The sequence below is a fragment of the Quercus robur genome, chromosome 7 (genome assembly GCF_932294415.1).
Source record: "Quercus robur chromosome 7, dhQueRobu3.1, whole genome shotgun sequence".
NCBI lineage: Eukaryota > Viridiplantae > Streptophyta > Magnoliopsida > Fagales > Fagaceae > Quercus > Quercus robur.
Window position 1 is genome coordinate 24,410,857 of NC_065540.1, and position 10,933 is coordinate 24,421,789.

At 40.1% G+C, this 10,933-nt stretch overlaps 1 long non-coding RNA gene across 6 annotated transcripts; it reads left to right on the plus strand.

Moving 5' to 3' along the window:
* The first annotated feature begins 397 nt into the window (after positions 1-397).
* On the plus strand, positions 398-3,516 carry LOC126692872 (uncharacterized). Of its 6 annotated transcripts, none has more exons than XR_007645115.1 (6): positions 398-677; positions 1,548-1,686; positions 1,970-2,026; positions 2,139-2,342; positions 2,957-3,109; positions 3,210-3,516. It is a non-coding gene; the product is annotated as an uncharacterized LOC126692872 (long non-coding RNA). The 6 variants fall into 6 exon arrangements; XR_007645119.1 differs by having other exon boundaries at positions 400-677; positions 2,139-2,415; XR_007645117.1 differs by having other exon boundaries at positions 404-677; positions 1,970-2,053; positions 2,177-2,342.
* The last annotated feature ends 7,417 nt before the right edge of the window (positions 3,517-10,933 follow it).

Below are 10,933 nucleotides of genomic sequence, written 5' to 3' on the forward strand. Positions count from 1 at the left end.
GGTATACCAAAATTGATAAGATAGGGATGGCTAATGTTGCTTTTCTACCTGGACATGACTATAGTAACACCATAACCGCTCTCAGGCTAATACTCCACACCACAATCATTAATGAACTAGAGGAATAATATGCAAGTGGGCTCTAATCCATACCCTGAGGCATGTTGGACCAAGTCCTTGCCACTAGGGCCACTAGTTAGTTGGTATTTTATTTATTAATTATGTTAGTAATCTATATATATATATATAAAACCGAAGCTTTTCAAGCTCCCACATTTTTCCACATCAGCATTATTTAAAAAAAAAAAAACTATTAAAAAAAAAAACCCGTAACTATTTATCCCCAAAACAAACCCGGTAAAATTTACTCAGTTCAACCCCTAAACAAAACCCAATACAAAAACGCAAACTCAACAGAGTAAACTCAATACGAAACCTATTTCAATCCCTAAACAAAATCTCTATCTCCTTCAAACGCTGTCTCCATCTCTCTGTCTCTGTCTCTCCTTCAAACGCAAATTCAACCCCTAAACAAATCTCTATCTCCTTCAAACGCAAATTCAACCCCTAAACAAATCTCTATCTCCTTCAAACGCTGTCTCTGTCTCTCTTCCCCTGCGACGGTAAACGAATTCAACTAAGCTACAAACGCTTTGCCTCACAACCAACGGCTACAGGTATAATCTTTTATATTAATTTTGGGTGTTTAATAGGATTTAGGTTCAGCTATTTTGTTTGGTTTTGATTTACGAAATTGGTTCAGATTTTGTTTTGATTTAGAATTGGTTTTTATCAATACTCGAAACCCCAATATGGGTTCTCCCTCAATTTTGGTTCCTTTCAATATATCAAATTTTAGCAAGAGCAAGAGCAAGCCGAGGGAGAGGACTTGTGATTTCTATGATTCTAGGTTCATGATTTGAGATTTAAGTAGAGATTTTTGGATGACAATCTGTGTATGGGCAAAGTTCATTTTTCGCTTGATTCAGTTATAGTCTAATCCAGTCATGGGTAATTTGACATAATTACAACAATTTTTTATTTGTTTTCTATTATCTAGAACAAAATTGAGCAATTTAGGTTGAGGAAGTTTAATTTCTGTTTGTTACGGTTACTACGCTGCTTCATGCTAATGCCATCAGCAGGATTTTGCTAGAAAACCCTTTAGAGTCATTCATTATGTGTTGATTTATGCAAAAGAGCTATGCTGATTTTTTTATTGCATGCAATGTACAAGTTACAGGGCAATGCAATGGTGTAGTGTAACAATGGCTGGGTTTTTATGCTCTTTAATGCAAACTTTATATTGCTTGACATTACACAGAGTTGTCATGCATTGCAATTTGTATCTCATACACATGTGATACTTGGCTTGATTATACCCTGTTTAAGTGTTTATCCTTGGTTATAAATTGTGGATATTCTGCCTCCTTTCACCACGGTTTGGACTATTGTAATCAAAAGCAAAAGGTGACCTTAAGTCGCCAATGCCTAATTTCAAAGCCTTATATCAACATCCTAACCACCATTGTATCAATTGAAAACAGGGCAGCCAAGTAGATGAATTTACAGGACAAGTCTGGAACTTTGGTAGAAGAAAGGGTGGTGAAAATGGACAAATATAGCCAAGGCTTTGTGGTTGAGTTTCTATTTCCTTTGATAATTTTGAGAAGCTGCCAAGGCTTTGTGAGTATTTGTTATCTATGTAATTGACTTTTAGAAAAGTTTGTTTAATGATTTATATATGCTTCATAATTGTTCATAAGGAACTGTTAAGAAAATTTTAGCTTCACTACTATGACATTGATTTAAGGGCATCTTTGTAAGTATGTGTTTCCATGTTCTTACCATGACATACTTTACATGGTTTTTCATTTCACCACAACAAGCAATGGGGGATCGCATTCTAGATGTGTGAGGTGAATTAGGACTGACCATTTTTTTTAACATTTTTTTTTTTTAAATTCAGTGGTGTGGGCATGGGAGGAAACCTTGCCGCTTTTACTTCAAAGTAGTTGTTTTCATGGTAAATTTTAATCAATCTCATACTCAGGTACATGGATAGGAGAATCGTCTAATACAGGTTTCTTTTAAATGTGCTAATAGTAGGAGCTTCTTTACTATTCTATTTTTTGTAGGTTATTTATAGCTCCTGACAGCAATGATATCTCCACAGCTATACAGTTCATCAATAAGGCAATGCCATGGATTACATTGATGGTCATTGGCTGGGAATATGGTGCAAACATGTTGACGAAGTACTTGGCAGAAGCTGGAGAGAATACATTGCTTACAGCTGCCATGTGCATAGACAATCCATTTGACTTAGAGGAGGCTACAAGGTCCTTTCCTTATCACATGGCCATTGGTCAGAAGTTCACTGTTGGACTGATAGATATTCTAAGATCTAATAAGGTTGGTGATTGCTTTCAATCTTCTATCTATTTTGGTTCAAATGCTTTATGCCCCTCCATTCTAGCATTGTTTTAATGTTGAACAAACATAATCAAAATTGTGGTATGCTTTATGCTTAATTTTTTAATTGGGAATAACTTATGTTTAATGTCTACTTAACTTCTAAGAACTATTTCAAGGCAAAGCAAAAGGGTTTAATGTGGAGATGGTTTTATTGGCAAAGTCTGTTCATAATTTTGAAAAAGCAATATCTATGGTATCTTAGCAAAAGAGACGTGGTTGGGAATGTGAAGATTCCTGTTCTCTTTATATAGGTCAAACTTATCTAACTTTAATACCATCATGCTTTAATTTTTGTTCAGGATTAGATTAGTCATGTCCTACATTTGTTCACTGTTTATAAATCTTCCTGTAAATACTCTGTTTATTTCAATCATTCTTGGCCTTTTTTGGTTAAAAAAACAATCAATTAAAAGAGATGGTTTATTAAAACTTATTTTGGAGCTGTGCTAAAATTTCCCATGATAACAATAATATGCAGGAAACCCCCAAATCAAAAACCATAGCCCCTTCCTATCAAAAAAGAAAAAAAGAAGAAGAAGAAGGAAAACAATAGCTTCTCATCCGTTTCTCTCTCCAGTCTCTATGCTTCGCCTTTAGTGCACCTTCTCCTTTGTCTCTGCTCCTAATGATGGTAAGCGATTAAAAGTAAATGAAGAGATTTGTTTTCTCTTTGTTTCACCTTCAGTTCACTTGACAACTGATTTCCTATTGGTTTTTTGTGAGCTTTGCAGAATTGGGATTGAAGGGAGCAAAATCAAGATGCCGTGGACGTCCTCTTTTGATTCAAATTCATAAAAGCTTCCTTACTCTCTTTCTCTCTCCATGTGGCGTGAGGTCAAATATTTGCTTTCTCTGTTCTAAATAACAATTTATAGAACTCAATGTTTTATGTTAAATAAATATATGATGTACTCTTCTATATAATGCAAATTTGTTGTACTATGTTCTTTCTCTACTCTTTTTGAGTCATAGCAAAAGAATTTGACATTAGTAACTATATTCTATTTATTTATTATGAAAATAAGATTGTGATCATTATTGCAATTTTTTTATTTGTTTATTCATAGAATATATGTAACTATGAAAATATCTTCATTGCCAATGGATCTATGGTAGTGGTATTAATCTTTTCGGCATGTATGTATTTTTATGGAGCTAATATACAGGATTTCTTTTATTGGGCACAAGCATATTGTGTACTAGGTTTGACAATGTTTAATATTTGAATTATTGAAGATTTTATGTTATGCTTGGCTCTTTGCCATTTAGTTGTATTATTTGATTAGTGAGTCTTGAGACATTCTGATTTAGTCCAGCAAATGATAATTGCAATATTGTTTTTTTCTTTTTAAACAATCCCGTGCATCGCACGGGTTAGCGACTAGTTAGGATAATGGGTAAACCATTATATATAAAGGTATGCCCTTAGCCTTAGCTCCAAAGACGGGTGTTTCAACTAAAGAACCGACTCGGGCCCTTTCCTTTGGTCCCAGAAAAGGATTGTCTTGTTGATTACCACTTTGCAAAGCTGAAAGACAAGTTAGGACACCCCAATAATTTTGTTCTCATAAATAACTTTACAAGGATTACAAAAACAATGATGGCTTCGCCATTATTGTGGCTTAAAGTAAATTATAACTTAATTTATTAACTCATTTAATAATAAAGTCTTGAATTATGTTTACATCAAAAATTGGATACCATCATCATAACTTCAATCCAAATCTATGAAAAAGCTTATTTTATTTCATAAGAGCATGGTCGGTACAATGAAAATACTAATTAAAGAAAACATGAAGGAGAAATCACATGTATTAAGGATATTGCTTCAACATGCTTTCATTGTATCATAGTGGCACGAAACTTTTTTTTCCCAACAAAACAAACAATATATGATTCCATACAGTGGATTCTAGCTAGAATTCTTTCTTTTTGCTAAATGATTGTAGTGGGCCTTTTTTACAATGTTGGGCTGGGCTGCCTCCTACTGTATTAGGCCTAAATGTTTTGAGTAAGGGAGTCGGGACCGGTCCAACTGCAACTTACTTTGGTCCGACTTGTGTACAAACTATACCCTGTTTGCCAGGCTTTGATCACAGGCCCATGGTAGGCAGAACTGCTACGGGTAAGTTACGGCAGGCAAACATGATAAAGACAATATAAGAAATAATAGACAAAATGAATAAAAGGGAGCGACAAGCGGCAACCCGTAGGCCGAAAGTAGAGAAATAAATGAGGAATAATAATAATGGGTTTATTGCATTAAAGAGGGAAAACTCAGTCTACCATGCCAAATAATGCTGCAGAGTTGAAACCAAGAAGATAAACCACTTCCTCAATGCGACTAATCTCCTAGGGGAAAGAAATTAATTGCTTTGAGGGAATGAGCCTGAATGGTTTATGTTTAATGGGGATCCTCTGTCTTTTTGATAGAGAGCAAGGCTTTAGAGGGAGAGAGGAAATCAACCTATTGGTGCATGCCTGCCATTCTATATTCTCTATTCTCTATCCTTCCTAGTTTTTTTCCTTTCTTTCTTTCTTTTCTTCCTTTTCTTTCTTCGTGTTTTCTTATTTTGTTGTGGTACTCTCCTAGAGATTGTTATTACAGGGTTTTGTGATTGTGATCCTCTCCCCTCTTACTGTGCATGGCAAAGCCCCTTTTTATAGTACCAGCCGTGACCAGATTTTACTATTTTAGCCTTTAACAACCTTTGTCTAGTCTGGGTGTCCTTGCTGACCACTTACTGGTTTGCTAGCCACCACCACTTACCTATGCTAGCCGTGACACCAGACAAAGAAGGCTATTTTGTTTGTTTACCTGTCGTGTTATAGTGTGAGTGTTCTCTCTCTCTCTCTCTTCCTATCCCTCATGGCATACACCTAGTGGTCCCAGTTCATCCTTGCTTCTTTTGGGTGGTATGTCATCCCAACAGGACGTATCCCCCAAAAGAGTCCGAGCAGGAACCCCAGAATAGGTTTTCCCCTCTCTCTACTGCTAGACCATGCCCTCTTACCTTCGACCCATGACCTCATAACCTCTTGTATTGGCTGGGTACAGGTTGGTGATGTTTGGGCCTTGTGTGTGCTTCACTTCCATGTATATCTGAAATCTGCCTACTGCTTACGTGTCTGCCGTGGTCTGGAGACTTATATGCACATCCTGCTACCTATCCTTGGCTTCTTATGGCTTGAACCACTTTCGGGGCTGGGCTTTTGCTTGGCCGTGGGCTTTTCCTCCTTCGGCCCACTCCCTTGTTCTTTTTTGCAGTCTTTGTGTGTCTTGTCGTACTGCTCTACCATTCCTGTTGTGGTGTTATTTGACCCAAGCCTGCTGGGCCTCTTTAGGCTTGTTGCTTATTCTTCCCTCAATGACTCAGTATAGTCATTTGGGCCTTTTTGGTTACGTTGGGCATCCTTGGCCTATTTACTTTCCTTGGGCCCTTTTGGCCCTTTTCCTAGCTCTGCATTCCCTTGGGCTTTACTAACTCCTTTGGGCTTCCCAGGCCCAATTACCTTATCCTTCATCCTTGGGGTTCATGGACTTTCTATCAACCCCTTATTTCTTTACTTTCATTACTTCAGGCTTACTGAGGCCCATTCTCATTTTTCTACATCACATACTGCCCATGAGTTTGTTTCTTCTCTCTTTCCTAGCTCCTTTAGGCCCGTCTACTTCCTCAAGGCCCATTTGCTTATTTTATGGGCCTGCAATCCATTATTCTTGACATTTGGGCTTAATGGTTTTTCTACACTTACTAACTCTTTTCTGCCCATGTTGCTGGGCTTGGTCTTTCTATTGGGCTTCCAAAAATGATCATCAACATTTAGCCTCCTGAACATATGGAGCATTCCTGTGGTTCATATGTGAATAAAAGACTTCCCTACCCTTTTTGTCTTTGCTTCTTCTTTTACTTCGCGGACTTTTTTTGAACAGTAGACCCCAGTTAATACATATATTTTTCTTTTCTTGCCATGAACAGTGTTGTCTCTTCGAATTTCCCAGTTTAGCAATTATTCTGAGATGCAGCCGTCGTTTCATTAATTCCATCCCTTATCTAATGGCTGACCCATCGCATCCTTTTGTGTCGGTATTAATGTCGTTAGTATTTAAGGGAAAGTCCCTTCACACTCTAAACACAAACATCTTCTCCCTTTCCAACACAAACACTTCCTCTGTTTCCCTCTCTTCACCGTGTTCTCCTTCTCCAACACTCTCATCTGTTTACTCCAATCACCTGCTGCACCATGACGCTAGCAAAAGGTCAAAGCTCTTCCCTCCGTAAGGGAAAAGAGATTGTCTTCGATTCTCCCACCGCACACGATGTAGGCGAAGAAGTCGTTTATTCCGAATCGAACCTGTAAGGACACAATTTGTAGCGACCCCAAAATGATATTGGGTTCGTACGTTTAAGGGCCCAAACAATATCATTTGTAGAGCGTGGGCTTGAAAGGCTAGGCCTAGGTCACCGAACAGCGGTTAGTCGTGGTTTCTGTGGAAATTTACATGAAGGTGAACCTGACGTGGCTAACAAGACCTTCTTCTGATGCGACATGAGTGGTTCCGGTCTTTAGACCTCGTCCAAGGGGCTTAGTGTTCTTATTATTCTCCTTTTTTAAGACTTCATGGTCTGGGAGACGAACCCCCTTTTCAATTGGTTCTTTTTCCCTTTTATACTAACATTTATCCTCCTTCTAATGTCCATGTGTAAGCTCCACTTTCTGGGGTTGAGACTTGTTCCATCAGCCCATACCTAGAGTGGTTGGGGGTGGTTGTAAAAGCTGAATAGCATGGTGAAGAGCATGGACCTGTCAGACGCAGAGTTCCATATTGTAGTATTGGCAGCTTTTTCATTTGACCTGCTCCTACACTGAGCTTGTCTTTTCCTTTAGGGGCTATATGGGGTGCCGAGCATAAGATCGTCCTCGGCCATATCCTTAGGCCTTTTTTGGACTTTCATTATGCGTCCTCGACAATAGTTCTCCTCGGCTCAAGCCTTGGGCCCTAATGTAAAGTGGGCCAAGATCATAAATTCTCTGGCCCCACAATAGCCCTTCAAAATCCTACTGCCCGACCTCTTGGTTGGGGAGGAGGGTTTTGGTGATGTCGGGCCTATATCATGGCTTGCCCAGCTTTGCCCTTCATTAATGTCGATGTCTCTTCATTTGCCTGGTAGGTGCACCGGATTATGAGACATTCCTTTAGATTTACTCACGTCGCATCCTCGCTGTTTCAGTGCTCGAGGCGCGTCTTTAATATGTCCCCTTTACGAGGCCACCCAAATCCTATGGTTGTAGACGGTGTTGGGAGTTGAGTAGAAACTGTCTCGTCTGTAGCACTTCTTGGAAATCTGCGTAGATTAAATGCCGCCAACTTGCCCTCCATATAAGAAGCAGGGTAGGTGGTCACTCCCTTTACGTACAGATCCTTCAGTCCTTTCAAATTCCTAATCCTTCAATTGTGCTCAAAGTTTTCATTGCCAGTGCAATCAAACCTTAGAGAGTGATATGTTTGAGGCACGAGTGGGGGTGAAGGAACCACACCCGCTCCAGAGGCACTGGGTCCTTCCGAGACTCAAGATGTCACGGTCAGGATAGGGGAGACAGAGACTCAAGACAGTTCTCTTCTTTCACAAGGTGGGAGCAATGGCTCCACCTCTTTCAGTCAAAATCCGAAGCAGGTGCTGGTCGCGTCAGATTTTTGGTGCGACAGCAGTGGGGTTTCTCGTCGTTAGTACCATCCGTTCTCTCGAGCACTGCTAATATGACACCTGCGTGTTAGGAGTCAGAGCTGATGCGGGGATTAAGCATCCCTGCTTCTTCCTCTCTTCCTTCACTGGTGCCTCTTTCCGCCTCCGCTTCTTCTTCTTTCCCATCACTGGGGCCACCCTGGTGTTTCTACTTCTTCTCTTCCATCAGCGGGGCCATCCTGTCATGCATAATCTCTACCAGAGCAGAGTTTTGAAGGATTTATCTCTTCCTTGTATCTTTTTCTTTTTGCTTCTGTAGTTAGCTTTTGGTATAGGCTTACTTAAGCCCCTCATTGTATGCTGTACTATTTCTTTGTCTTAATAAAAGATGATTCTGTTTTATTCTACATATTCTTTCTTTTTTGCAGTAATTACTTTGTGAATGGATGTATTTCATATGTGTATTTTTTTTTTTTTGAACGATACTTAGGGCAGAAACCCTTGTAACAAAAAGCTATTATTTTGAACTTATTGAGACTGTCAAGCATAATAATACCAACCTACAGTAGGTTAAACATACGAGACTAACCGTGATAACAGCTGAATGCCCTGTATTGCGCGTGAGGCAGTCATCCGAGAATGAGTAACCCCAAAATAAACCATCCGAGAGGGTTGCCAAGTACTAGGGGGCTTGGCCGCGTTCTCGGTAACACATGGCCTTAATCGTTTTTGGCATTTGGTCCGAGGACCTAGGTATGGCTATACCGGGCCTAAACACTCGTTTGCGCTAGTTCCCTTAAAATTGAGGATCCGAGGATAGATCGGGACTTCCATTTGGTCCAAGACTTAACCCAATTTTTAATGGGTAATCTCTCCATGGGTCAGAGTCCGAGGACCATACAAGGCCTTGGTTCTGTCCAAAACTCATAATCTTTCTTTTAAGTAGTTGGTTTCCCCATAGGCCTGAGTCCGAGGACCATACAATGCCTTGGTTCTGTCCAAAACTCATAATCTTTCTTTTAAGTAGTTGGTTTCCCCATAGGCCTGAGTCCGAGGACCATACAATGCCTTGGTTCTGTCCAAAACTCAATCTTTCTTTTAAGTAGTGTAAGGTTGAATTTATTCAACCATCTAATTGGCTTTATTCCGTGCCAAATTTGCTTGTAATTCAGCATTTAGTAACCCTGTATTTAGGTGGGATTGTTGTAAGGGTAGTGAGTGAGATAGAGTGAAGATTGCTCAAGAGTGTGCAAGAAAACAGAGTGTCGCGGGTGGGACTCGCGGGTGGACTCGCGGCTTCAACCCGCCAGAAACTGCACACGTGCCAAGCATGCTGGAAGATGAACAGTCATGCTAGCTGGAGCACTACAGGACAAAACAGGACAACTGGCCATACGGTTAACTCGCGACTGGAACTCGCGACTTAGTCAAGCCGCGAGGTCAAGCTGCGAGCCACCCCTGTTTTGGAAAAACCTGACGTTTCACATTCCTCTTCACTCCAGTATAAATACCCTTTTAACCCACGATTGAAAGAGAGCTTCCAGAGAGAATTTTGAGAGAGAAACCCTAAAGAAAAACCAGATTGTTTCACCCACAATCTCTACCTTAGAGTCTCATCAAAATCCCTCACTTTCTTCCTTTCCATTGTCAAATCCTTGAGAGGCATTATACCAAACCTGGTTCTCACCATTATCATCTCTGTGAGACAGTCGTTTGGATTTCTGGGAAGCAGTTAGGAAGGAGCCAATCTTCATTGGTTGATGCTACGGTGTAGTAGCGGAATCCGGAAAGCTAGAAAAGAAAAAGGTTCGGCGCAACCTCGTTGGAGCAAGAAGCTTGGAGGGCTTAGGTGCATTGGGTAGATTAGGCTTGGAGGGTCTATTGCTGTCCTTGTATCCCAACTGTATTTTCTAGTGGATTGATTACCGCTTGGAGGGCGGCGGAGAGGTTTTTCGCCGAGGTCTTCGGTTTCCTCTTCGATAACATATCTGGTGTTATCCCTGTGTTTGCATCTTCCTTCCTCTCTATCTCTGCCTTTACATTATCTGCTGTGGTTTATTTTGTTATGGCTTAGATAGTTGTTTAACCAATTCCAGATTATAGCATATGTTAAGTTTCCGCACACTAGTTGTTTGACATATTACTTGTGTTGGTTAAGTTGGTTTTTGGGGGTCTAAACGTTCAAAAGTGTTTTTGTACACGTTTTTGAACTTTCAATTGGTATCAGAGCGGGTACACAGTTGTTTGGTTTCATTACCATTGTGTGATCCTTGACTCCCTTTTTGAGATGGATAGGTCTCAATCCCTTAATGCACCTCCATATTTTGATGGAAGTAATTATGCGTTTTGGAAGGTTCGTATGAGAGCTTTTTTATGCTCTATTGATGAATCCGTGTGGGATGCTGTTGAGATTGGTTGGACCAAACCTGAGGCAGCCAAATCCACATGGGATAAGGCAGCACTTGCTGCATCTAATGCTAACAGTAAAGCACTAAATGCTATTTTCTGTGGTGTGTCTCCAGATGAATTTCACAGGATTTCTCACATTACCATTGCCAAAGTTGCATGGGAGATTCTGGAAACAACTTATGAAGGCACGAAGAAAGTAAAAGATACCAAGTTACAAATGCTGACCACTCGGTTTGAGGAGCTCAAGATGAGTGAGGATGAGTCTTTCGACTCTTTCTATGGGAAGTTAAATGAAGTGGTTGTCAGTAAGTTTAACTTGGGGGAGAAGATGGAGGACTCAAAGATTGTAAGGAAGATCC